The sequence below is a fragment of the Sturnus vulgaris genome, chromosome 3, assembly GCF_052056855.1.
Source record: "Sturnus vulgaris isolate bStuVul1 chromosome 3, bStuVul1.hap1, whole genome shotgun sequence".
NCBI lineage: Eukaryota > Metazoa > Chordata > Aves > Passeriformes > Sturnidae > Sturnus > Sturnus vulgaris.
This window is the reverse complement of record NC_142245.1, coordinates 5485232-5498365: the sequence shown is the minus strand read 5'-3', so window position 1 is coordinate 5498365 and position 13134 is coordinate 5485232. Positions and strand designations below refer to the sequence as shown.

General features: G+C 45.2%; 1 long non-coding RNA gene across 3 annotated transcripts in view; it reads right to left on the bottom strand.

The window, feature by feature from the left end:
* Nucleotides 1-1163: 1163 nt before the first annotated feature.
* The window catches only part of LOC148224152 (uncharacterized), a 29653-nt gene continuing 17682 nt past the window's right edge, over nucleotides 1164-13134 (bottom strand). Inside the window, exons 1-5 of one of the 3 annotated variants that reach the window (XR_015802080.1) lie at nucleotides 9420-9551; nucleotides 8801-8961; nucleotides 7815-8059; nucleotides 7267-7420; nucleotides 1164-7162 (exon numbers count right to left, since the gene is read on the bottom strand). This is a non-coding gene — a long non-coding RNA (uncharacterized LOC148224152). Of the gene's footprint in view, nucleotides 7421-7814; nucleotides 8060-8800; nucleotides 8962-9419; nucleotides 9552-13134 lie in introns of those variants that run through there. The other 2 variants (XR_015802078.1, XR_015802079.1) reach the window with 2 other exon arrangements.

Here is a 13134-nt window from a genome sequence, read left to right as displayed (position 1 = left end):
TCAGATAATGTGGAAACAGGCCATTGATGAGAGTCCATCAAGAAATCATTATCTCACTAGAAGCAATGTACTGGTTGTTAAACAGAATTGGAAGGTGTGGATGCAAAAATATTTTTCTTTCTTTAGATTTTTTTGATGGGGATGGCCAGGGCAGAAGGGGCTGCAGGACTGTCCCCACATTGTCCAAGGTGTGGCAGCTGAGGCTGCAGTGCCACACACTCCCCTTTGTGCTGCCCATGGCCTTGGATTGTGGCTGTGCAGCCCAGGGCCTGGAAGTGCTGACAGAGGGGCAACAGCAGCTTGGGCTGGTACAGATGAGAGACAGATTTATTATCTATCTGTCTGTCTGTCTATCTATCATCTGTCTGTCTAACATCTCTCATCTACTATCTCATCTATCTATTTATCAATAATGCCCCACTGCTTTGCACACAGCAGAAATTTGTTGATCCTGCAACATCCTGGGGAAAAAGTCCTGACCTGGCTCTGAAGAGCAGCTCCAGGGAATCTGTCCAGACTGAATTGCTAAGGAGGCAGGGAAAGGCAGGCAGGATTTGACTGGGACAACTGGATTATTATCTAAATGACAAGATAACAAAGGAATTAGTGCTGCAATATTTTATTTTAGTTAATGGTTTATTGTGGACATCTCATGATTTTGTATCAGTGAACTATCAGGCAGAAATAGCTGGGCATGTATATGGGGTGCAAGAGATAGAATGTGGGCAGCTGCTCCCTAGGCAGATTCCCACTCTAATTTTGGATATAATTTTAAAACTTTATTTTTTTACAAACAAGTTGTCAACCCGAACATTCCCGATATGTTTCCCTTTTATAAATCTGTAACTCTTACTGACTTTTCCCCCCAGTGCAGTTGATATCTTCAAGTCCCAGTGTCTCCCCAGTTCTGTGGTGTGGATCCCATTCCATGTGTATGGAGCTGACCACCAAAACGTGTGGCTATGTGCTGAGGTGACAGTCCATGAAAAGAAGGGATAGTTATTTTTTCCTCATCTCTTCAAGAGACAAAGAACAGGGAAAGCAGGAAAATTTTGGTTCAAAACAAAAGTAGACTCTGAAAAAGAGCTTGACATAAAGTATTTCTGGAGCTTAAAGCTCCTTCCCCAAACATCCCTCCCTCCCTCCCTCCCTCCCTCCCTCCAGCTCTGCCCCAGGCTGGCCTGTGGGGGTGGATCTGGTGCCCTCCCGCTGCCAGAGGAGTGTGGTAGGGAATAATTACTGACCCCTTCCCCACACCTCGACACAGGGGTGACTGCACTGCCTTGTCCCCTGAAGGGATCCTCACTAAACCCTGACCAGAATAAAGGATTCCAGGTCTCCCCTTGCCACCGAGGGCTTCAATCAGGACAAAGTGGCACTGCCAGAAACATTCCTGATGGTAAAACAAGGCAATGCAGCAACTCAGCCTGTTTTTTTTTTTTTTCTTTTACAGATGTTCCCCCTTCCCTTTTAATATTGTCTTCAATTTGATAAAGTAAATGTGTACTGCCTTGCCATTTCAGTTTTCTCCAAGAAAACTTTCTCCCTTTTTTCTCTGGCTCTCAGTTATATGTGCTTGTAAAGACCTCCTTGTTTAAAGGCCATGGTTACTGCTGAAGAAATCCTATGGAATCTAAGCAATAGGTTTGTGCAGATTGAGGCACAGTATTTCCCAAAGAAACAGGCTACAGTTCCAAATTAAGCAGATTTTGGTGCCTTTTAAAAATTAATTAAAACAAACAAAAACTTAGCATGCCAGCCCCTTCTGTCTGCAGAAGCAGGTGAGGAACACGGGAGTGACACCCGTGGCACATTCAGCACAAGACCTACAGCAATTCCAAGCTGGGAACACAGTCCAGGTCAGGAACAAACATTTCCCAAAGCTCTTACCAGGCACTGGGACAGGCACCAGAGCACAGCCATCCCAGAAATTAATAATAAAATGGTGTTTTCCAGTGTGCGGTTCCCGGGTCATGCATGGGAGCTCCCCCCTTTAGGTGGTACAGCTTGGTTTTGTGTCACTCCCTTGAAGTGCTGAATTCAGCTGCTGGCAGGGCAAGGAGAAGAGCAGAATTCCTGAGGACACTGTCACCCCAAACAGGCACCATCTGGCACAGTCACCCCGGGCCTGTCCCTGAGCCCGGAGTGTCCTCAGCAGCTGCTCCCTCCCAGCTGGCAGCCCTGGCCAGGGGGCAAACACATGGATGGGGCATGCACAGCTGTAGCCTGAGGCAAGGGCAGGAATGTCCAGGACCAGAAGGGGAAAAACTCTTCATTTTGAGAGCAGTCCAGAGCCAGGGTAGCTGACACTGCTCCAGCTGTGAGGGAAGTTCCACATCCCCTCTGAGCCAGTGCCCAGCTCAATGCCAGGGATCTGTCTGGGTACAAAATCTGCTCTCAGAGTGCTGGGTCTCACCCTGGCCCACAGCTCAGCACAGGGCCTTGTTTAGTCAGCAGAGTTAAGCAAGTGCTGAATTAGGGCTCTGCTGTCATGACTTCACCTGCCAGTGAAGAACATCCCTCATGCCTCAGTTCTCTCCTAAAGGAAAAATACAATATTATCTCAATTAAACAAAAGCTTTTTTCTGCAGCTCTATCATTCCAAATGGGGCAGGATGACAGGCAGATCAATGCAGGTCCTGTAAGTCAGAACAGGTATTCAGAACTGTTTCAGAGAGAGGAAAAACCTTTTCCTCCCACCAGTGTAATTTACAATTCATGGCTGGGAAATAGCAGGAGGGGGTGTTTGTGTGTGTGTTGCAGTAAACTATTGTGGATTGTCAACCCTGGGCTCTTCTGTTTTTCTTGGATGAACAATATTGGGTATCTGATCCAAACAGAATCCATTCAGAATTGCTGGAGCACTGCACAAAATGCGGGTGTGTTGATAAATGCCTCTTTTTCCCCCTTGTTGGCAAATCAGTGTGGTACAAAGATGGGAGCAGGAAAGGATAAACACATGTACAGTGATTGCAGTGAGCAGGTGCAGGATAATTCCCAACACAGCTTGTAAAGGCTGCTGCCATTTGAAGGTGTCAGCACAGTAATGGGAGATGGATGGGAGCAATACTTGCTGGGGCTCTTGCCAAAAGCACACATTGCCTGAATCCACACTATTGATGCTGCTCCCTGCTCACCTGAGCTGCATTACAGAGAATGTGGAGAGGGACAGTGGGGTGCTGCTAGGGAGTCACACGGGATATTAACTGGGAGCTCAGCATGGGCAGGAAAGGGGCAGTTTTATCCACTACAAATGCATGGATTTGATATATAATGGGTATATAAAGGTAAGAATGGATGGACAAAAGGAAATAAAGCAGGAGAGTCAGCTGGAGGAAGGACCAACAGAAGAACGAATAGGAGAAGGAAAGAATGGGTGAAAAGTGGGATAGGAAGGGACACTAAAGGGCAAACAGAGGGAAGGAGAGACGGATGGAAATAAGACTGATGGAATTGAGGGATGGAAACAGGCAAAAGGAAGAAGGAAGGAGTGGACAGCAGAAAGAAGAACAAAAGGATGGAAAAGAGAATGGAAGGGCAGAAGGAAGAACATGTATAGACAAAGACATAAGGAAGAAAAAATGAAAAGACGGAGGAACAGAAGGAGGAAGGACAGAGAGATGGAAGGGAAGAATAAAAACTGATGTAAAGACAGACAGACGGAAGATGGGAGAAGAACAGAAAGACGGATGGAAGGGCAGAAGAAGGAAGGAAAAGTGGAAACAGCAAACTGCAAGAAGGGAAGAGCTTTGTAGGTCCCGCCCCACTCTGCTGTGATGCCACAGGGGTGAGGCTGATGTGATGCTCTGCCATGACCTGGGAGGGGCCTGTGCTACGGGAGGCAGCAGCAAAGCCGTTTGAACCGGGTTTGCAAATGTTCTCCCGTTTAACTTTGTTAATAAGTTAACAAAGCCCGGAGGTAACGGGAAGGTTGTGCAAAATGTTTCAGCGCTGGCTCTGTCACGGGAGAGCCGCACAGAACGGCCTGAGGAGAGAAGAGGCCTTCGCTGTCTGTGCCCCGAGCGCTGCCTTCCCCCAGCAAACCCAGAACCCTGACACTGGTTACAACCTGACACAACCACCCCGGCAGCTGCGGAAGGAGCAGTGAAGGCAAAACCTGCAGAGGAAAATTTGGATCCTGGATTCAAACATTTGCAGTGCTTTTTAAATGTGCATGGCAATTCATCCCATGGGTGGTCTGGTGAGAGCAAGAGTGACCTGTTTGCTTCAGCTCTGAGCCTGGCTCTGGAGGCTGGGCTTAGTTCACAGCTCAGCCACAGGCTAAAATACTGGACATGACGTGTGCCCTCTTTTCCCTTCTCTAACGAGAGATTATTACTTCAGTACCTCACACTGGTGAGAAAAGACAGAATTCATTAACCTCCCTGTGTTCTCAGACACTCTGCTCACAAAGGTCACATATAAATTACAGTAAAAAAGTTATTTTAGGGGATTAGGTTGAGTTAACACACCAGGAAGTATTCAGATTAAAATGAGCAGCTGGCATTAGATCTGCTACCAGCACCTTGAGAAACTAAATAAATACCTCACAAACTCCTTCATTTAACATCTGGTGTTGGTTATATCACGGATGCACTGGAGCTGTAAATCCTGATCACAGTTCTCTAGAACCACAATAAATTGTCCTTTTCAGCACACCCAGCTCCTATAGACTTTGCTGCTGTCAACAACCACCACAGAAAAGGGATTTTGAGCCCGTGTGCCAAGTTTGCCCTCCTGGCCTGAGCTGGCATTGGGTTCCAGAGGGCATTTCATCCTTGGGAAGTACACTGGGATACCCATCCAAAAAAATCCTCCAGCACTGTGGCACTTTCCTGTGGTCAAATCAAAATGTGTGTCCAAACACGAAACAGAATTAGCTCCTCTTTTATTGCAGGTAGCACAGATAGGAAAGGCAAGGGAAGTGAGAGTATCAAAGAATACATTTAAACTTTTTATCCCAATAATGCTATTTTGTACAAGAAATCAAAAAAGATTTATAGCGGGCAATAGTATTTATATATTTATACACACATAAATATATTTTAAAAATTGTATTTATGTGGAGATATATAAAGCAAATTATTCAATTTTTCCTCTTTTGAGTTAAATATCCCTTGTTCCTTTCCTGATCCCTGTAAGCATTACCCCTCTCCTCAGGATATCTCTTTGACCTGCAGTATTGCTTAGCTACACATGAGTTGTTTTTTTCCAGGAGCTGGTTTTCCCATTAAAGCAAATTAAATCTGTAACCCCACTTCATTGTCATTCCTTGTGATTTTCAGGGTCTTGCCATTTTACTTTCTCCCTGGAAGGATCTCTCATGGGATTGCAGAGCAATTCCATTTTTATTAAAGAGAAAATCTTTGAAGATATCATGCAAAGATTGAAATGATGGATGGGAAAAGCTAAACAACCCAGCACTTCCTCTTTATTTAAAGCCTTGTGAAGCCTCTGATGCTTCAGTTGTGATGATTTCATGCTTGGAAGCAGAAGGACTGATGAAGACATGAAGCCCAGAGCCCAGCCCTGGTTGTAGGGATTGCTGTCTCTGAAACACCAAAGCAAAATACTTTTCTACTGCTTTTTCAACTGGTATTGGTCTATCTCTAACCAGAGTCTCTTCTGCTGTAACTATTTATGTAACACAGTTTAACCATCATTCAGTTTCTCAATGAAAGAAAGGGACTTCAACAAACGTATCCTCTGCTCCTCCCAGTGCCATATCCACCTCTGCCAGGGAAAAGAACCACCAAGAGTTCAATGGGAAGTGAAAACAGTGACACAGAGTCTGATGGGAAGAACAAAACCACACTTTAAAACAGGTTTGAACCAGAGTTTCCCACTGCTCTCCCTCAAAAATTCCCATCTCCAGTAAGTACCTGCTGCCCACTTGCTTCCAAGTGAAATTCTCAGGGATACTCAGGCTGCACAGTAGAAGTTACCAAGGAAACTGGATTCACTTATGATATCACATGTTCACATTTCACATGTTGATTATTTCAATCTCCTTTTTTTTCTCCACCCACATATACCTTAAAATTAGTATTGTCCTTCATGGTCTAGTCACCACACTAGCATTGCCATTCAGGACAGGAAAGTAGATTTGCTACCTGAATCCAAGTTTCAGCCACTCTCTTTCTTAAAGCAAGACGTTAAAAACACCTCCAAAATTATTTTGTCAGTAGATTACTTCTTGAGGAGCCCACCTTGCATTTGGTTTTTCTGCACCTTTGAGAGAGTCTTACCTGGCTGAGCCTTGCAGCAGGCTCTCCCCTAAGCCATGGGATGCAGCTGGGTCAGGATGGATTGTGGCCTCTGTATAGATCATCTCATGCCTGAGGCTGCTCTTAATAAGGAGCAATTAAACAGAACCTGGCAGGAACCAAGGGTGAAACACTCTTCCTTCAGAGAAATGGGAGTCTCTGTAATCAGCTCCAGAATTCAGGGGAGGCTCAGGGTTATTCCCAGGTGCTCCCACCTTCCCTCAGCCTGTGGTAAGGAACACCAGCAGGTGTGTGCAGGCCATTTGGCTGCTGTAACAGATCTGGCAGCTGGACAGCTCCACAGGGGCTGGGAAAGGGAATCCTGGGACAATAAGGCACGGTTGACACAATGGATAGTTTTGTGGAAGGGAGCTATTTTATGGGATTTTAAGTGGTTTAAAAATTGGGTATTAGCAGGGAATCGTTACACAGTTATCAGTTCCATTAACCAGCTGCAGAGCTGACAGGTTTGGTACAGATATTCCACTTTTCTCCTATTGCTGCTTAAATCCAACTAAAACCACTGGAGCTAACTAGTTCCATTGGCATGTGTAGCTTTTTAGAACTGGTTTCTGTTAAAAAAAAAAAAGCCACTTACATCAAATTTCTTACTTCCATACACACTGATAACCCTCTGAAGACTCACAGGCATGGGAAGAAAAACACACAGTGACACAGTTCACAGAGTGCATCCAAACACTCGTTTTCCAGAGAGCTCCTGTAAGATCTTGGGTCAAATTGCAGGAGTGAGAGGTGGAGAGAGGTGTGAGGAGCTGTGGCAGAGCCCCAGGGACACCCCCCTGAGCAGGACAGGAACACCTGGAAGTGTGAAGTGTCTCCATGATGCAGTGCCATGGGACTCCCAAGTATTATGGCTTTGATCTGGTCCCAGTCCTCTTTGGAGTGGGAAAAAGTACAAATGGAATTAAACCAGAACAACGGTGCCATGATCAATACTCTGAGGTGTTTTCAAAATTAAATCTTTATTTTGGAGACTCACCTCCTGAAGTTCCCTGGTTCTCCTTAGGAATTTGGTGGATTTCATCATCCCAAGCAAAGAACCTACACAAAAACTGTTATTTCATCTCCTGAGAAGATCAATCAGTGTCTTCCATCAGCTCCTACAAGCTCCATCTGTCATGTCTCCAGTAGCCCTTCAGGAAACATTGGAAAGCACGTTACACATTTCCTTCAAAACTCAAACCTAATGGTTGATTAAAAATAGGGAAAAAAGAGGAGTTTGCAGACAAAGAACATCTTAGTTTGTTGACAGCAATAAAATGTAACTTGTCACCAGAGCTGATAAGTTGCATTAATGGCTCTTCTGTGAAAACACTGCGCTGGGTGTTACAAATATTGATGTGAGCACACTGGGCTTGAAGTGTGTGACAGATGGAAACTTTTTAAGGTGAACATAAAATCGTCTTCAGTGTTTCTCCAACTTGAAACTCAAATATCCCCTTTTAATTGGAAGCCATTATTAGGTTTATCACCAGAAACAACGTTTGCTGCTGATGCAGGGCTTAAAGAAGGGAAAAATCTCCTTACCTGCTGCTGCTGCCAGCATCCCTGAGGAACAGATCTCCAAACGGGCTGGAGTGCTGATGTCTGTTGTGCATTTGGGCTTTTCTATTTTTGGTATGTAAATGTCTTGATGCTCCCAGTGACAGCCTGGTTGCCGTGGTTACTTGTGAACCAGCCTCTCCTTCAACCTGAGGAGCCAGACTACATCTTCTCCTCCACACTGGATGTGTCCATGTGGACATTCCCAGAATGAACTGGTCTCTGAGGAGCTGTGGGACCAAATCAGCATCCAACACTCAGAATGTGCTTTCAGCGAAAAGGATGTAAGAGCATTCCTGATACTCTATAGAAACAAAATAATTGCTTCTCACCAGCCTTCCCAGGTCACTCAAAATCTCCCACACAATAAATACTGAATGAATTCCTTGGAGGGAGCTGAGGTTCCACAGACTCTCTTGGTGCAAACACTGAAGCCTCCCCTCAAGAGCTCTCAGGTGACCTGTGTCACTTCCCACGCCCAGCCAAAGGCTGCTCCCCCACCCAGGCAGCTGGGATTGGCCCGTTCCACAGCACGCTCTGGAGTGACATGGAAATAAGGTTTGCTGAACCACGTGCACGTGCCAAAAAAAGGAGCCAGCTAAACCCAGGAGAGAGGGTGCTAAAAAAGTAATGAAAATCCACAAACAGCACCAGCTGCTGCCTCAAAGGGGCTCAGTTAAAGATAAATAGAATTAGTTTCGGTTAGTCTATAAAGCACTGGGGGATTTTCAGCACCCCATTGTGCAAGGACTGCACAAAGCCGAGGGAGGGATTCCTTTCCTGTAGCCCAGTGTGGGCATGAACCTCCTTGGGAAACTCCCACAAGGCCAAAAAAAATAAAAAAAACCCGACCTGGAAAACCCCAAACAACCTCCAACATTTTTACTGCTGTAAAAAAATAGAGGGAAGGAACAACTTCCTACTCACTTTTCAGGTGGGAACCATGGCACAGGGAGCTGGTCAGGACTCACCTCTCCCTGAGCACACCACGTTCTGCTCAGCACAGCCAGGAATACTCTGGATGGAGCAGGGACAGGGAGGGACAGCCCCATTGCAGCTGCAGCATGAGGCTGTGCTGGCAGCAGTGCTGGTCCAGAACACCCCAACATGATTAGCATGAGGTCTGCCATTCCTGAAAAACAAAGAGAAGAGAAGTCAGTTAACCCAGAGAAATGAATGTAAGGCTTAAATTTACAGGTAAAGTAAGCAAAGCAATGAGCGACTTTGCCCTGCCCCACGTCACTGAATGTGAAGGTCACAGACAATTTCAGACCAAAATTACTGTTTTTAATAAGCTTTAGCTCATACTTCAGCAAAGGTTACACACACTGCTTTGAAAAGGTAAAAAGCACCATGAAGAAGAGACACGTGCCATGTCCCAGCTTACAAACAGAACACTGAAAAATCCAGTGATTTGGCCAAGTTTGTAAAGGAATTTGTAACAGAGACTGAGACTGCAGACCCCATTGATCTGCTGGTACTTGAGCTGCAGGAGCACAAGAAGTCACTTGGAGAACACAAACAGCAGATCTGCACCGGAACAAGCATACAGGCATCATAAATGGCAAAATGGCTTTTAAAAGTACTTACACACGAATCCCATAACAACAGCTCACAAAGAACAACAACACATTGCAGGTGGTGATGGGCATGGGATTTATAGGGAAGAGTTTCTGAACAATCTGTGCTGTGGAGTGCAGGTGGCAGAAGTAGGAGGTCAGGCTGACCAGGGCTGGTGTGCAGGGATTCAGAACCCAAACAAAAGGGAAAATGCAGAACCTGAGCCAGAAATACTTGAGAGATTTGTGTATAAAAGGTTTTCTGCGTTAGGACAGAGGAATGTGAGCAAGTTAAACACTGGCTGATCCTTCTCATGCTTTAGCTACAGCAGCTCACATAATTCACACCTCACTGCAGTCCAAGGCTATACATGATACAGAATTTACATGGCATGGGACAGACACGGACAAACGCTCTGACATCACAGAGAGAATTCAGACACTGGGACGAGCTCTGGGAACCATGGAGACCATTCTGAGTTCACAACAAAACCACTACAAACTGCTATCAAGAAGGTTTTAAAGAGTTGGGGTCATAATTTCACTGAACTCTAGAACAGAGGAAAATTTTCCCTGTGAGGAAAATATATTTTGATTACTGCGGAGGCAAAAATCCAACCCCAGGACAGAAAAGGAAAATCCAGTTATTTCATCTTCTCTGTGGGTATTATAAAATGTTTGTTGGCTAAACAGGGTGAATTTGTCTAAAAATCTGCTATTAGATATCACTCAAAACCTCAGCATTTATAGACCAGTTGCTGTAAAGAACAAGGCACTCCAGGTCCAGAAAAACATGAGTTTTCTGAAGTTCATCTTCAAGCAGCACCACTGAAATACAAATTCAGGTCTTAACACCCCAACCGTGCTCTCCAAGTGCTGGTGTAGTATAAGAACAAAAGCCCTAAATTCTTAATTGACAAGTACTTTAAAGAAGAATTTGACTGCAAAAATATAACAAAGGTGCAGATGGGAAAATGCCAGAAAACAAACTCCTTGACCTTCTTCCGTAACAGAGAACACAGATCCAATACAGTATTAAAAAAACACAGGAATATTCCAACAAGGACTTTCTGCTACCTGCAACTGTTGGTTGTCCATTTCTCCAGGATTCACATGAGGAATTCAGCACATTTTATTCAGGAAAAGCTACACCACACACCTACAGGACCGCTGAGAGCTGGCCCTGAGGTGAATAAATTCCATAGCCTGTGGCATTCCTTGTGCAGCTCCATGAACCCACCAACCCTTTTAGCCAGCAGCACTAAGGACCAGAAGCAAATCTTTATTTTATAGATTTCCTCAGCCTTGCAGGTTGAAAGTGCACCCAGGAGCTCAAGCGACCTTTCCAAGACAATCCCTATTGCCCCAGGATTGTATTACTCAGTTTGGGAGACATGGGGTTCAGTCACATTCGAGGGGCAAGGACCCACTGCACTGAGAGGACAAATCAAACAGCACTTTCAGAGTCAGAACCATCAACTGGCCTCACTGAAGTATTTACAGCCCAAATCTTTGCTTTCCCAAGGCTTAACAGTCTGGGGGTTGGACAATTCCTGGAAATGTTCTTTAGGAGATAGGAGCTCAGTCCTGCAAGGCCTCTGCTTTGCCCTGTCTGAAACTCCTCCCCAGTTCTTTGAGCCATCATTTCTTTTGCTCTTCCTGCCCTTTTCCACCCGTTTCCCAGCACTCCTCTGTGCACACGAGTTCAAAGGGGCTAAAGAGGAAGCCAAATCCTGCCATCCTGTGGTCTGAGTGGTGGCTCCAACCATTGCTCACTGGAGAGAGCTGGACCCCCACCAACAGTTAAAAAATGATCCCTGAAACAATCCTAAGTGTTTAAAAGGTGAAACAGAGTCCTGTGATCCTGAGGAAGCAGTAGAACCTGCAGACCCTGTGTGGAGGAGAGCTTGGATTACTCCTGGTTCAGCCTCCTCAGCTTTAACATTTATGGCTCCGGGCTCAGCCCCTCGTGACCATCACCCTGCAAACTTCCCACTCAGCTCTGATTTATGGGCTGAGCAAATGCAAGCAAAATGCGGCAGTAAAAGAAATTTGTGGGCTAATTTACTGCTTCCGTTTAGGTTAAGGTTTTAATAGTTATTTGCCTTTATATTTTAGATAAAGATTTGTGAGGAACCAATTACCCAAGGCAGCACAAGTAGCAGTGACAGCTGAATTCAATGCATGAGCTACCCTTAGAAAGCACTCCCTGATTTTTCTGATAGAAACTGCTACAGTTAAGTAGAGAGGCCAGAGCCTGTAGCTTAAAATGGGGAAAAAATGATGAAGATAATTCACAGGGAACGTGGCTTTTGAGGATAAAAGCTTCCCAACAGAAGAGAAGGAGATCATTACTGTATATTTATATAAAGTCTGGGCCAGGTTTTTTTGTGGGCTCCATTGAAGCTGTGCCAATTTATACCACCTCTAAAGAGTTCATTAAATCTCTGTCTTACCAGCACATTGCTCCAGGATTTGAACATTTATTCATCTGAAAGATTCATTATTCTCCTAATCCAGCTTGGTACCTTTTTTAAGACTGGGTGTGAAATGTTGGGTGATTCCTGCACTTTCTCCCTCCATTAAACACCTGCTGTATTCCCTGCAGAGTCTGGGAAGTTACAAGTGTCTGTTTAGCTGGGATGGGAAAGCACCTGAGACCCAAACTGGAGCTTTTAAACTCAGCTGTGCTTTGGGTTCAGGGCTCTGCTGCTCCTCAGAGCAAAGGGCCTTTTATTGCTGCCACATTGGGTTGTTTGTGCTAAACTCATTCGAGTCAGATGAATAATTTGCACTGAGTTTTGATTGATTTTGTGTCTTTTTCAGTTTTCCAGGGAGCAAGGAACCAATTGCAATTCCTCATTAAAAATCACTTCTGCTTAATTCCTGCAACTCCAGTTGTGGACACTGAATCTCAACCCTAAGCCTTGGTAGGCACAACTCTGCATTTTCCTTGTGCAGATGCAAGTATGAACTAGGAAGAAACTGTCTAAATAATCTGTAACACTCAAACATCTGTTGCTTTCAGGCCACTGGTGAAACAGGGTTTAGCACTGCAATGAAAGAACCTTCCCAAAGTAACTGAAGAAGGGACAAGAGCCCTAAAAAGGGAGATGGTTTTGCCATTTTCAGTCATCAACTTTCTCCAGGCCCCTCACTGAGCAGTCCCGGTGCTGCCACAGTGGATCCTGTCAGCCTGCAGGAAATAAAGGTTGCAAAAGGATTTACACTGAAAGCAACAGGCCTTTCCCATATTGGCATATGTTAGCATTCAGCATGCAGGATTGGTGGCCGTGGGCACAGCAGCTCCCACAAGGGACACTGAAATGAGTCCCAATTATTTAGCATGTTCTTGTGTAACAATAGCCTGTGCTGAGCTGGCAGTCCTGGATTCTCAGAACAGTCTGGCACCTCCATCCACACCTCCTGCTCTGAGATCCCTGCTCCACTGGAGGAGTTTCAGTATCACAGCCAGAGACCAGGCTGTTACACATCCACACCCACACTCTGGGGTTTTATCCAGACTCAAAAGGAGTTTTACTACCTTTGATTTTGCACAGAATCCAGAAAGTAACAGCGTGCCAAAGTTCGGAGATTTGGGACAGGGTAAAGGCACTTACAACGTTCAGCCTACGTTTACAAAGCACGAGGAACAGAAAACCACCACAGTAATCCTCTCTGGGCTTAAACTGCCCCGCTCCTTCCAGGAGATTAAAAACATATGCCAGGTCACAGTAATCACAGGA